This window comes from Anomalospiza imberbis, chromosome 16 (assembly GCF_031753505.1).
Source record: "Anomalospiza imberbis isolate Cuckoo-Finch-1a 21T00152 chromosome 16, ASM3175350v1, whole genome shotgun sequence".
Lineage (NCBI taxonomy): Eukaryota > Metazoa > Chordata > Aves > Passeriformes > Viduidae > Anomalospiza > Anomalospiza imberbis.
The window spans coordinates 6,627,426-6,639,870 of NC_089696.1; the positions used below are offsets into that span (position 1 = coordinate 6,627,426).

Sequence of the window (12,445 nt, forward strand, 5' to 3'; positions counted from 1 at the left end):
ACTTTGAGTCAACTCTCTCAGTTTGTTTTCTAGTCACTGAAGATAGGTCACAGCATTCTTGGGAAAGTAACATGCATGACATGAACATCTTTCATCACAGAAGGGAAAGGCTTAATAGCAGTGGGAATAGTTAAACATATTAAATTCTCTTCTAGGAGTAGAGTTCATGCAGCTTCTTACTCAGGAAAAGTTTGCTTATGCTGTTTGCTCAGGCAGGCACCCCCTGAGTGCACAGTCTCAGCTGACCTGTGTAACCAACTACATGCCATTCTCTGACAGCACTTGTTCTTTATCAGCCCATTAAGTGTGGGCTTTCAGCCAGTGAAAACATTGGATATTTGGCAAAGCATTTATAATTAGTAAATGTTGTGGCAGAATAATGGAATCTGAGGTCTCAGAAATTGTCTGTTTCCAGCCAATAATCCCATGGAGACCACAAAATGGAAAGTGAAGAATACCAGATTGAAGGAGGTAGTATGCAGTGTTTGGATTTACTGCAGACTACCCAGACTCTTTCCAGAATTTGATAGTGCCTGAAGACCTTGCAGGGAAGGATGTTCTCTCCCCCTCCCTTGCCAGTGTTTAACAGGCATTGCCAAGCCATCTTGCCTGTACCGTTTGTTCCTTCCCAGCGCAGAATGCTTTTTATGTTTTGACAAGAGGTGCACTTAAGGAACACACTTTCATAATCTTGAAATGGTTTGATATTGAGGACACAGTCACATTGCTGGGAAGAGAGGCTGACAGAGGCTTGAAGTATACTTTCTCTAGGTGTGGCGGAGCAGATTTCTACTCAGCCTCACCATTTATAAAGTGGGAATCTCCTTCATTTATTTTGACTGGTGATCTAGGATGTTTGTAGCCAGCCATCACCCACTTTCCACTCTCAGGCAGGAGCATCAAGACATGGTTGCTTTCTGTCAACCATGTTTTTGTTTTCCTCTCTCTTGACATGCATTTGACAAGCATAATATGGCATCTTCCATGTCTTGCAGCTTGTTTCCTAAGAACTGGCTTCCAAGCTTTTGACATTTTCTGGCTAGGTGTCATCTTTCCATAGCAGAAATTCTTCTCCCCTCACGTCATTGTCCATTTGGTATTGAGAGCAAACCTGTACAGCTCAGATGAAAAGCTTTTCTGCACTCAAACTGGTGAATCTGAAGATAAAATGTTCCAGTGGTTCAGTTTATTAATGCCAAGTGTGTTGGCAGTGTTTGAGATTTTTTTGTATACTTTTTCTAGAAGGTTGCAAAGGACTGAGGTGAGGACTTTGTGAACTTGTTTACTAGCAAATAGTGCTCATGTGACTGTGGTGAGGGAAATAATCTGTCTGAACTCTAACTGGAAGAAATAAAGTTCCAAAATACTTAATTTCTTCTTTCTTTGCCAGACATTTTTGTTACAGAGCCACATGACCTTTACTGCTGGCACAAGAGAGAGGTGGGGAGGGAGGGACAGGCACAGGACCACAGCATCCGCTTTGAAATTCACTTAAACTTCCATGAAGTCTTACTCAAAGCTCTCAGCATGTCCCAGGTCAAGTGCCAGGCATGTGTTTTCGCTGAGCCTCAGTCTTTGCTGCTACTGCTCTCTGCTGCCTTTTTATCTCTATAATAAAGCCTGTCATTCACTTTGTGACTCCTTCATCTGTGTCCAATTTAAAGGAAACCCTTCAGAAATATGATTAGCCCTTGTCAGGACTTGGTATGTGCAGCAGTACTGTGGGCTGTATCTTCCTTTTGGTTTTATCTATTGTACAAATATTTGCATAGAGAGGAACAGGATTAGTTCTGTTCTTAGTCTGAAGTGCTGAGTGAAAGGTGCTGAGCAGATCTGTGGGATTTGCACTGAGGGATCAAAACTGTATTTGCAAGCAGTCCTTAGTGGCATGATCAGAGTATCCTTTCCATTTAAGATGAGGGCTCAGAACATATGAGATAGATTTCTTCTAAATGCCTAGAAGGGAGACTGAGAAAAGCAAAACATCTTATTTTTGAATCACTGTATCCAGCATCGGAGCCAGCAGTCTGTAGTCTTCTGCTCTTTCTGGTTTGTTTCCTTCTTTGGAGCATGAGAGATGGTCTAGGGAGGGATAACACTGGCTCAGTAGATACAGGGTTTGTGGTCCAGGGGCTCAGTTCCAAGTGCAAAAAGTATCTGTTTTCAAAGCTCATTTCTGCACTAACAAAAGAGATGTGACTGGGCTGTGCAGCTACATTCAGGCTTTTCCCTCTGTAGTCTGAGCAGTGTCTCTGGGTGTGTTGGCCACAGAGTACAGGCCCAGGGCATTTGAAGTGTGCTGAGTTACAGAGCACCCCTATGTCATGCTGCCAGTACATGGGCACTGGAGATGTCTGGCAGGTCATAATGAGTGTTTTGCAAAACTAAATGCAGGAGTGGCAATATGGGCACATCAGTAATGCATGTGCTACTGATTGGAGGCCAGACTTTTACCACTGTACCCATAAATTGCACTTAATCCTCCTTTTGTTCCAATGGGGTGAAGCTCTGGTGAGTACTTGGCCCCACCCTAGGTATTAGAGCAACTTCCTTCAAAGTTGTGATCTGTAGTGCTGTTTTATTTCCAGGACTCGTGGCAGACTGGCATTGGCACAGGCAGTGGGAAGGCAGTATTGGACAAGAAGGAACTGCAGGATTTTTTAGCAGAGTAATTTCAGTACTGGCCCTTGGGCAGCCTCGGTCCAAACCATATCCATGGAAATTTGCCAGACTGACTTTGCTGCAGCTGAACTGATCTCAGTGTTGGAGGCTTTTTTGTCCAATTCTCTTTTCTCCCTCAGCACCAAGCAAGGCTGCTTCTATGCAGAAGTTTTTCCCAAAACTGAGGGGAGAATTGTTTTTCCAAGTGTTTTCTTCCTTACCCACTGATAAATTTAAGGTGTACCTTTGTGTCACCACTGAAGTGTCTTACAGCAGCTTTGGGATGGGAAACCATGTGAGCTCTTTTGCAGCTGTTCAGAGGTGTGACAGTGTTCTAGTAAATGCCCTAGGTTGTGTTAGACCCTAAGATAAGGTAGCTCAGTGGAGTCAGATGACATTTTATGAGACTGTTTCATTTTCAGCTTCTTGGATTTACTGCTTTTCCCTGCTGCAGTGAATGCATCTGGGAAACTGAAATATAACTTTTATTCTCCAGTTTTGAAACAGAAGTAGTAATCCTAAATTTTTCAGTTTAGTTTAAATAAATAAAAACTTGGTTTCATGAAATATAAAGATGGGCCTCTTCTGAGTTCAGCATGCACGTTGTATTTTTTTGTTTCTTTTAAAGTTTAGAAATATCTACTGCTGTGGTATTTTCCAGCTGGCTCAGAATTTAAACAAACTTTTGTAGCCTTTTAATTCCCAATAGGAAAATTCTCAATAAACCTTGCTTTGTCTGAGGCCAATCTCCCACTCTTCCCTGCTGAAAGGTATAGCCTCATTCAAACTCCTTGAGGGAATGGATGGAAATACTGATATCTTCATAGCTGTGGGAGATGGGAGATGGAGAACACAGAGACAGAAGCAGAGACAGCTTCATCAAGAGAAAGCAGTAGATAACCTTTGATATAAACAATGACATACAAATTACTGACAGGATATGGGGCACAGGCTTGCTTGAATAGGGACAACCTTGTGGAAAATGGTTGATCACAGGAGATCAAGTGCTTCAGAGAAATAAATCCACTGGTGCCTAACTATAAACACTCCCCCCCTGCTAAACTGACAGCACTAGCAGTAATTCAGAACTCTGTTATAATCCCACCCTTAGAACCAGATCCAAAGCCAGCATGCTGTCTGGAGAGCATTTAAGTCTTTGGCAATAAACTCAAAAGTGATCTCTGGAGTTAAGAGAATCATCAGAGCCCAAAAATTGCTCAGTAGAATCGCACATTTGTGAGCACAGTTTTGAATTTACGAACCTAAAATCTGCCATAATCTTTTTTCTTATCCAGCTTGCTGCGGAGAGGGTATTTAAATGTCTTATGAAAATGAAAACCTCATCCTGTGAAAGAAAAACATGGACATAAATTATGTAAGAATCCTGATTTCAAGTATAAGCCAGGAAAGAACAATTATGTGAATTATATTCTGAGACAAAGTAAGATGATATTATTACCCATCTCCATGTTTTTTTTCCTTCTCACTTTTAACATATTTTGGGACAAGGTTAAATTCATATCTGTATAACATGTAACTGAAGGACAGTAGGGAAGTAGCTGGAGAACATAACCTTATACTGTAAGGGACTGTCAACAGCAAGCAGGAAAGTTAATTTTTAATTTTCTGTGTATTCAGGTATTTTTTTCCTCTACATTAATTTTTTGTTACCCTGGTAATTAAGGAACTAGAAAATGAGGCAGTCTTTTAAAACTGTACAATTTTTCTGACAGTGATGCACCGGTATTTATGTAGGAACTATTTTACCAGAAGTACATATGATGGGGAGGAAGGGATACATGTTATATTATTCTGTCACAGAAAAGAAAAATCAATCCATTCTCATAAATAATATACAAAATTCTCAGGCAGATCTAAATTGAATACACTTAAGATGTCACTAGGGTTCTAAGCCTCACTGGCCAAAGAGCTGGCTAGGGAAGAGCTTTATTCAGTTCAATTACTAGCAAAATCTGGGTGGACCTGATTACCCTTACTGTCCATCACAACCTCTGGAGAGAGGACAGCTCTTTTCCCTGGATAACTGAACAATCAGTGCAATTTGCTGCAGTGTTTTAAGGTTTGTAGCAAACTGGATTAGAATCAACCAATCAATTGAAGCCTTCATGGCAGGAATAGGAGGCAGAAGAGGCACATTGACATGAACTATATTTTCTCGAAAAATCAAGACAAAAAACCAATGTGCTTTGAGAGAATTCCGCTATGTGCGTCAGCAGCTGCTGAATTTAAAGCAAAGGAGCTGTTCCACTGAAATTTCCAGGCTCTCCCATAGAACCGCAATTCTGCCTCCACTGTATTTCTACTCCAGCTGTTTTTCTATCCTAGGCTTTCTTTCTAAAGTAAGCTAATGCTTCCCTTCTCAGTCCCCTCCCAAAAAACCAAAAGCAAACAAATCCTCCATCATTTTCTAGAAGCAAGTATGCTGCAGGTGGTTTAAATACTAAGTGTCCTTCTATTTAGAAATTAAAGCCTTTTCCTTATCTCTGGGCTGACAGATCTTTGACTAATGGACGTTTTTTCCTATAATAGAAAGTTTTTAAAACCATTCAAAAAGACTTTGGCAACTATTTCTCTGTCAGGCAGTAATTGAATAAAGTCTCAAGATGCTTGATGCTGCCCCTCCCTTCTCTCCTGAGGTTTTGTATGCATTGCTTTTTGCCTATAAATAACACAGAGATGTCTGAAAAGGGAAACCTCTTTTAAGAGGAGATATTGTCATCTGGCTGCTACCCAGTAAGGCCCTATTGGCTCTAAGTCAGTGCTGAGCTTCCCTAAGAACCATGCTAACTTAGGCAAAAAACCAAACCAACAACAACAAAAAAAACCGCTCAGAACTTCACTGTATTGTGTTAGCTGTTTAAAGGGAAAGGAACAGAGAATTGTTTATCTTCCTGTATAAACAGGCATGGACAGATTTTAATGCTGCAGCCAAAAACACTTCTCAATTCCTTTTATCCACTGTAAAGCTGAGGATGGTCCTTTCTGAGGTTTTTATCAGTGCAGGGAGCTCCAAGGACTGGGACTAAGAACCCCTCTGCAAAGCCTAAGCCTGCCTCTTCCTTGGCTCAGTGCTTCAGCTGCACCACCACATTAGAATGAGGAGCCCAGCAGGCCAGAGAGTTTTGTGATGTTTACCTATGTCTGTCATGCCATTGTAACTGTGCCCAAAAATAATACAGCAGAAAACTCCTGTGCCTGTGTGCAAACTACAGAATGTTGACGAGTGTGTGCTGGCATCATGATTGAAAAGATAGCTGGTCAGCTCAGTGCCACTGGTTATTTTTACTTGCCCATGCCTAGGAACTGAAATTGTGCAAAAGTGTGTTCTGGCTAGCTAGGCATCCAAAAAACAATGCCTGCTTCCCACATCTTGTCCTGTTGATTTCTTAGTTGCATTCCTGCTATTTTTCTAAAACAGCCTGATCTGCTTAGTATTACTTCATTGTATATTAGGATGTGATATCAGGGTCATAAAAATAGTCTTTTTAAAGACTCTTGAGTTTTGAAACTCCAAATTAGACTGAAATAGTCACAATAACTTCATGTAAATGGCCTCCTTGCACCTTAAAATGTTAAACGATGAAATTAACCAAAGTTAATTACATCTTTGTCAGATGGGTTTTTTTTCCTCTTCTCTGTCTAAATATAATTCAATGGCATTAGCACTCAAACAGCCATAGTTTATATGTAAGTTATTGAGTTTGACACCTCTGACCTCTCCTTATTACATGGAAGCTTTTCTTGGATTTTCAGTTATATATCACCATAGATATTCAAAGCTGTTTTTTTCTGTTGTTACTGCTATTTGCAAGGAGCAAATAGCTCAAACCTATTCACCATTTTAGACAGGATTCCAGCCTGAAAAAACTTTGTAGTTTGGATATAGCCAAAATTTCCTTGTAAACTTAGATAATTGTTTCTGTGCTTCTGGAAACAAAAGGAAACAAACTTGAAATGAAATGCTAAATATTACGTTGATAGTTAGGCTTTAATCAGATTTGAGCATAGTCAAACAGTAGTCCTTGTTAGAACTTGAACCCCTTCTTCTCTGCCCCATATTAAACTTCAGAAATCTGAAGCACAAATAACATGAAGCATGCACATGAAAATCAGGTCAGTATATGCATATGACGATTTATGGCCCAGTACTTTCAAAACCTTAATGAGCTCTGTAAAGCTAATTTCCAGATGCCCCCTCCTATAGCTATCCAGAGCTGTCTGAGCTGCCACCTCCTTTCTCCCAGCTTTATCAACTTTGGTCAGCTTTGGACTGTACCAAAGCCACTCATAGTTTGCCTGTTTCTTGAACACAGCAGCAATATTTACCCCAGATTCTCTTACAATATATCTTCCCACAGCACTTCTGGTTTGCAGCAGGAGCAGGGGAGAAGGTTCAGAAGTCAGGTGACGTGGAAGAAGGAAATAATAGACTGTGATGAGAAGTGTGTGGAGAAAGGTAGGCTCATCCTCATACCCAGAAAGTAATTCTATTTTAGGAGATGGTTTGGCTGTCACTTGGTGAGACTTGAACATAAAAATACAGAGGTTTTCATTATTTCAAAATTGAATCATCCTCTTTTCTGGTTATTATCACCAAAATTTCCTAGGAAATGTTTCACAAAGAAGGACTATCTGGTTACTGTTTCTGCTCATTGTTTTCCTTCAATTAAATTAGCAGTTAATTAGTTGCTCAACTAAAGCATTTGGAACCATGAAATATCTGATTCAACTGAAGGTGAAATTTACTTTTCTTAATTGCTGTTGTGCAATAAAATGTGACTGTTAAAGTCTTTGTAAGCAAATCCCACTCCATGATAAGCAAATACGAGAAGGCCAGGGAATTGCTGGAGATTTAGGCTGTCTTTTCCTGGAATGATAAGGAAACAGATTTCTTGTTAAAGCTGGTATAGCTCAGGGATTTGTAATGGTTCATGACATTGTAAGGACAGTGCTGAGACAAAACCACAGAACGGGTCAGGTTTGTAGGGAGCACGGTGGCTCGTCTCTCATTCCCTGCTCAGGCAGGGTCACTCCAGAGCTCACAGCACAGGATTGTGTCCAGAGGCTCTGGAATATCTCCAGCGAGGGAGACTCCACAGCCTCTCTGGACAATCCGTGCCAGGGCTCGCTCACTCACAGGGAAGAAGTTCTTCCTCGTGTTCAGGTGGAGCTTCCTGGGCATCAGTCGCTGCCCGTTCCTGCTGTGCCATTGCCGGGCCCCGGGGAGCAGAGCCCGGGGAGCGGAGCTCAGAGCCCGGGCCCTGCTCGGAGCCCTCCCTGCTCACACTGGCACACACTGGTGAGGTCTCCTCTCAGCCAGCTCCTCTGGAGCCCTCCCTGCTCACACTGACACACACTGGTGAGGTCTCCTCTCAGCCAGCTCCTCTGGAGCCTGAACCTGCTCACACTGACACACACTGGTGAGGTCTCCTCTCAGCCAGCTCCTCTGGAGCCTGAACCTGCTCACACTGACACACACTGGTGAGGTCTCCTCTCAGCCAGCTCCTCTGGAGCCTGAACCTGCTCACACTGACACACACTGGTGAGGTCTCCTCTCAGCCAGCTCCTCTGGAGCCTGAACAGCCCCAGCTCCTCCAGCCTTTCCTCACAAGAGAGATGCTCCAGGCCTCTCATCCTCTTTGTCACCCTCTGCTCCAGGGGCTCCGTGTCCCTTTTGCCCTGAGGAGGCCAGAGCTGGAGCCAGCACTCCAGATGTGCCCCAGCAGGGCTGAGCAGAGGGGCAGGGTCACCTCCCTGATCTGCTGGCAGTGCCCTTCCTAATGCAGTCCCAGATCCCAAGGCTGAGTTCAGTGTAGGCATTGTGACTAGGGGAGGAGAAGACTTCCTGTTCTTCACAAAACCAATGAAAGTGCTCTAAGTATGTTACAGTTCCCTTCAGGATCCTCCTGGCTCCAATAACCTTCTGTGTTTGTTGTGGGGTGATCTTCCGGCCACTGTGGGAGCATTCCTTGGGCTCCCACAGCCCTTTAGCGGCCTCACAAATGCTCTTGAGCTGTAATTGCACTTCCACAGAAAAGAATGAATTTTTAAGGCATGGACCAATTTTCTTCTGGTTTTTTTTTTCCTCCCTGCTTATTTTGTATATTGGAAGTAAGCCAGCAGAATTCCCAGAGAATAATGCGAAGGATGTTTTTAGGGGAGAAGCTGTGCCAGCAAGACTGCTGGAGAGTAGAGCATGTCACATCAGCCTGCATGAATAGGAGATCTGCATATGTGCACTCAGGAGAATCACATAAAGTTACTGAGACATTATTTGACTGTCATCAAGGATGGTTTTACTCTCCTTAACCTTCTTTCCTCAGTAGATTAATTGAAAAAAAATTAACCTACTTCTAACATTCTCTTGAGTAGAAACTGGTTGATATAAACTACTAAGCAAAGTCAGTGGGCAGCTTGTTGCAGGCTGTATCTTGTAAACTTGATATTCCATATCATGTTGAATTGTTTATCAGGAAGGAGTCTTAAACTTGGCAGCAGTGGTCAAGCTGCTTCTGTTAAAGTTCACAGAAAATTTCCCACCTAGCTTTACTCTCAGTTATGCTGAACACTGTTAAGTGTCTGAAGGAAGTCCTGTGAATTCAACAGGAGTTCCATCCCCTGAGTGGGAGCTCTGGTATCTTGATAAAGAAATCAGTGCAAACGGTGCAATTCACACTTAGCCAAGATAGCTGGGAAGTTATGTGTGTGCTGGCCATGGGGCTTCCCCACCCAGCTGTGAGCCCATGCTTCTGTTCAGCACCCTGCTCAGTAAATTAGTGCTGCTTCTCTACCACCCAGCAGCTTGATGATCCTCAGACTGTTATCTCTTATGCTACAACTGATCTGTTAATTTGCCTCAAAACCATTCAGTCTGCAGCCTTCCTCCAGCAGTTAGTCCTTTATGAATTCATTGACTAAAAACCAGGAGAGTGTCCAGACAATTCCAAAGAGCCATTGTGCCATTGCTAAGGGAGTGCTGATCGTGCAGCACTTCAGTCAGAAACTGTTCTGAGGAGACCAGTGGAGGCTGCATCCTTAGCCAGCTGCTGCCTCACACCTTCCTGCTGCCACACTGCATCTGTAAGGGATCCCTGCACTCCCAGTGACCTACTTGTGTTGCAGAAGTGTTTCCCTGGTAAAGAAATTAGCAGTTGGATGAAATTCCCCTGGAAACTAGTAAAGTGTGTTATCCAAACATTCATGGATATCTGCAAGATTCTCTTATGTACATATTTATGGGCTCTCAGCCTTGACAGTACCCATAAATATTTTAACTTAAGTTCATTCTAAAGGCAATTGCATTATTTGGTCTTTCAGCTTTTGTTGAGAGTACAGCAGTTTTCTGAGAAGCTTGATACAATCTTTGGCACCTCCATAAAATCAGGATAAAAAACATTTTGTGGTGTGATATGGGTGTATGTTAACATACACATGCATCTGCTGTGCTGGAATTGTGTCTGTAGGCATTGCCATCCTGTTTAAATATTCCCCAGATCAGGCTGCTTACAGATGCTTTATTTTGGAATTAGCAGGGTTATGTCATATTTACTCTGGTGAGTTGCAGAGCAGGATATACTTCCAGAACAGAATGGAGAATTAGACTGGGTGTGATGCAGATCTTAGGATCCAAAGTTAAAATTCTACACCAAGTCAAATCAGGGAGACAAAAAGGCTGTGGGGCAGGTTAAAAAAAAAAGAAAAAAGAGGGATGTGGGGGGGAATTGTCATACGACAGACAAATTGTTGCTTAAAATGACTATGTGGAACCATCCCCAGGATGCAGGGTGCCCAGAATTATCACATTGAAAGTGGCAGATGAGTCATAGTTACCAAAACAAGTCCAAAACTTTATTGACTAATAACTGTATCATACAAAAACATTTGGGATCTGTCACTGCTGGAAGCATTTGTTGTATGGCAGCTGTCTGGGAAATCAAAACAGTCCATGATTAATTGGTTCCTTATATTATCTCTGTCTCTGATAAGAGAGAACTATCTAGAGTAAGTTTGGAGGTGTGTAACACTCTCAGTACTTTCCATTATATCCACCTTTACTGACTTTCTCAGAGAACCTCTTTCTCAGGCAAGCTCTTTTCATTCTTAGCAACTTTATTTATTTCAGTTTATCATATCACTGAAAAGAGTCCTCGTCCTTTGGGAAGAAGAAATTTCAGTGCAATTCAGATATCTTCATGACATAATAGTATATAGTAGATTGAGAGGTGTTATGTCCTACCACCCCAAGAGACTGTGTATTTTGTGTTACATAGTGTACTAAAAGTGGTGAGACTATGGTGAGACCTGACTCACCACGTTTTGCTGTGTCTCCTGAGTGCCTGGTGGATGCTGCTGTCCTGTTAAATCCTGTTGCCTTCATCTTTTTAATGCTGCCTTCATCCACTTCATGATAGAAGTCAAACAACACAGTGCCAAAAAGTGTTGTTCTAAAGGAAACAAAAGGGATTTTTATGGCTTTATCTTCAAATTGAGGAAACTAATACTCAAATTGTTTAGAAACCTTTGGAAATCACGGAAATCTGGCTGGCTTTCCTGCAGGAGGCAGCACTTTTCTCCTCCCAGTTCTGCAACAGGAGACAGATTTTGTGCCCTTGGCTTTTCTGCATTAGCAATCAATGCTGCCCTTTGCCTGCCACCTGCATGGCCACATTACTTTCCTTCATCCTGGAGTCCTCATGTTCCACTTTCCCCACTGCTTACTCATGGCATCAGAGAGCATCTGCCTCAGTCAAATGTTAGTAAGATGGCCACATTTCTGTTAAAAATCTTGTAGGTTTTTAAGAAGAATTTGAAGGAACCATAGAAAATTGTGATTACTCTTTGGAATTAGACTGAATTACAAAAAAGCTTTTCATTTACTGGTATAGTGCAACATCAGTGCAGCCACCATAGCCATGCAGGGCTGTACGCACAGAGCATTGCACAGCCGTGGGAAAACCTTGTGTTGAGTTGCATCACACAAAACAAACATTTTATAAGGCTTCTTGCCATGGTTTGCTTTATAGCAGCTCAAATATGAAACCTGAAACATTTCATTTGTGAATGAAACTTTCTGAAGGAGAAGTTTAGAACTCAATGGAGAACTTTTTTTAACATCTTACACCCAAAACCTGGTAAGTTCTCTGCATCTAAACATAGGTTATACAGGAAAGTATATAAAAGATGTCCAGATGAGAGGTGTCCAGAGGAGCTTGGGATTGCTAGAGAATTGGTACTGAAGAATTTACTACAATGCTGAAAAGAGGTACATTAGGTCAAAGCCTAAAATACTTATTTTGATTTTATTGGTATTTTATGGCATCTTCTCAGTACATTTAGTTATATCTCAGTGACAAATGGTTTATTGTGGTATGTGTAGGATAAGCCATCATGTCTGTGTGTTGGTGTCAAAAGTTGCTGATGGCCAGTGACTGAGCCTTCTGCCTCCAGAAACAAGGGATATGTGACAGCTTAACTGAGAAATTAAACAGGGTGGTAGAAGGGACATCCTGGGCTCTGAACAGAAAGGCTGAACCTAGGACAAATCTGGGGCTTTAATTGTGTTTTCCTACTGATTAGTACAGTAAAGGTTCCTGAGGAACAAAAGTCTGATGATTCATTCACTTACTGACTGGCCTGCAGTGTCTTTGGTCTGACACGTACCAGTAAGTCGGGATGTCATGAGAAGCAGTGCATTAATCCCTGCCTGCTGCCCTCCTTGCAGCAGAAAGAAGCCAGCACTGTGAGTCATGTTGAGACACTGCAG

At 42.1% G+C, this 12,445-nt stretch overlaps 1 long non-coding RNA gene across 2 annotated transcripts in view; it reads left to right on the top strand.

Annotated features, from left to right (window-relative positions):
* LOC137483577 (uncharacterized) overlaps positions 1-12,445 on the top strand; it is a 66,202-nt gene that overhangs the window by 14,780 nt on the left and 38,977 nt on the right. For both annotated transcript variants that reach the window (XR_011004538.1, XR_011004539.1), the window contains exon 2: positions 996-1,151. This is a non-coding gene — a long non-coding RNA (uncharacterized lncRNA). The remainder of the gene's footprint in view (positions 1-995; positions 1,152-12,445) is intronic.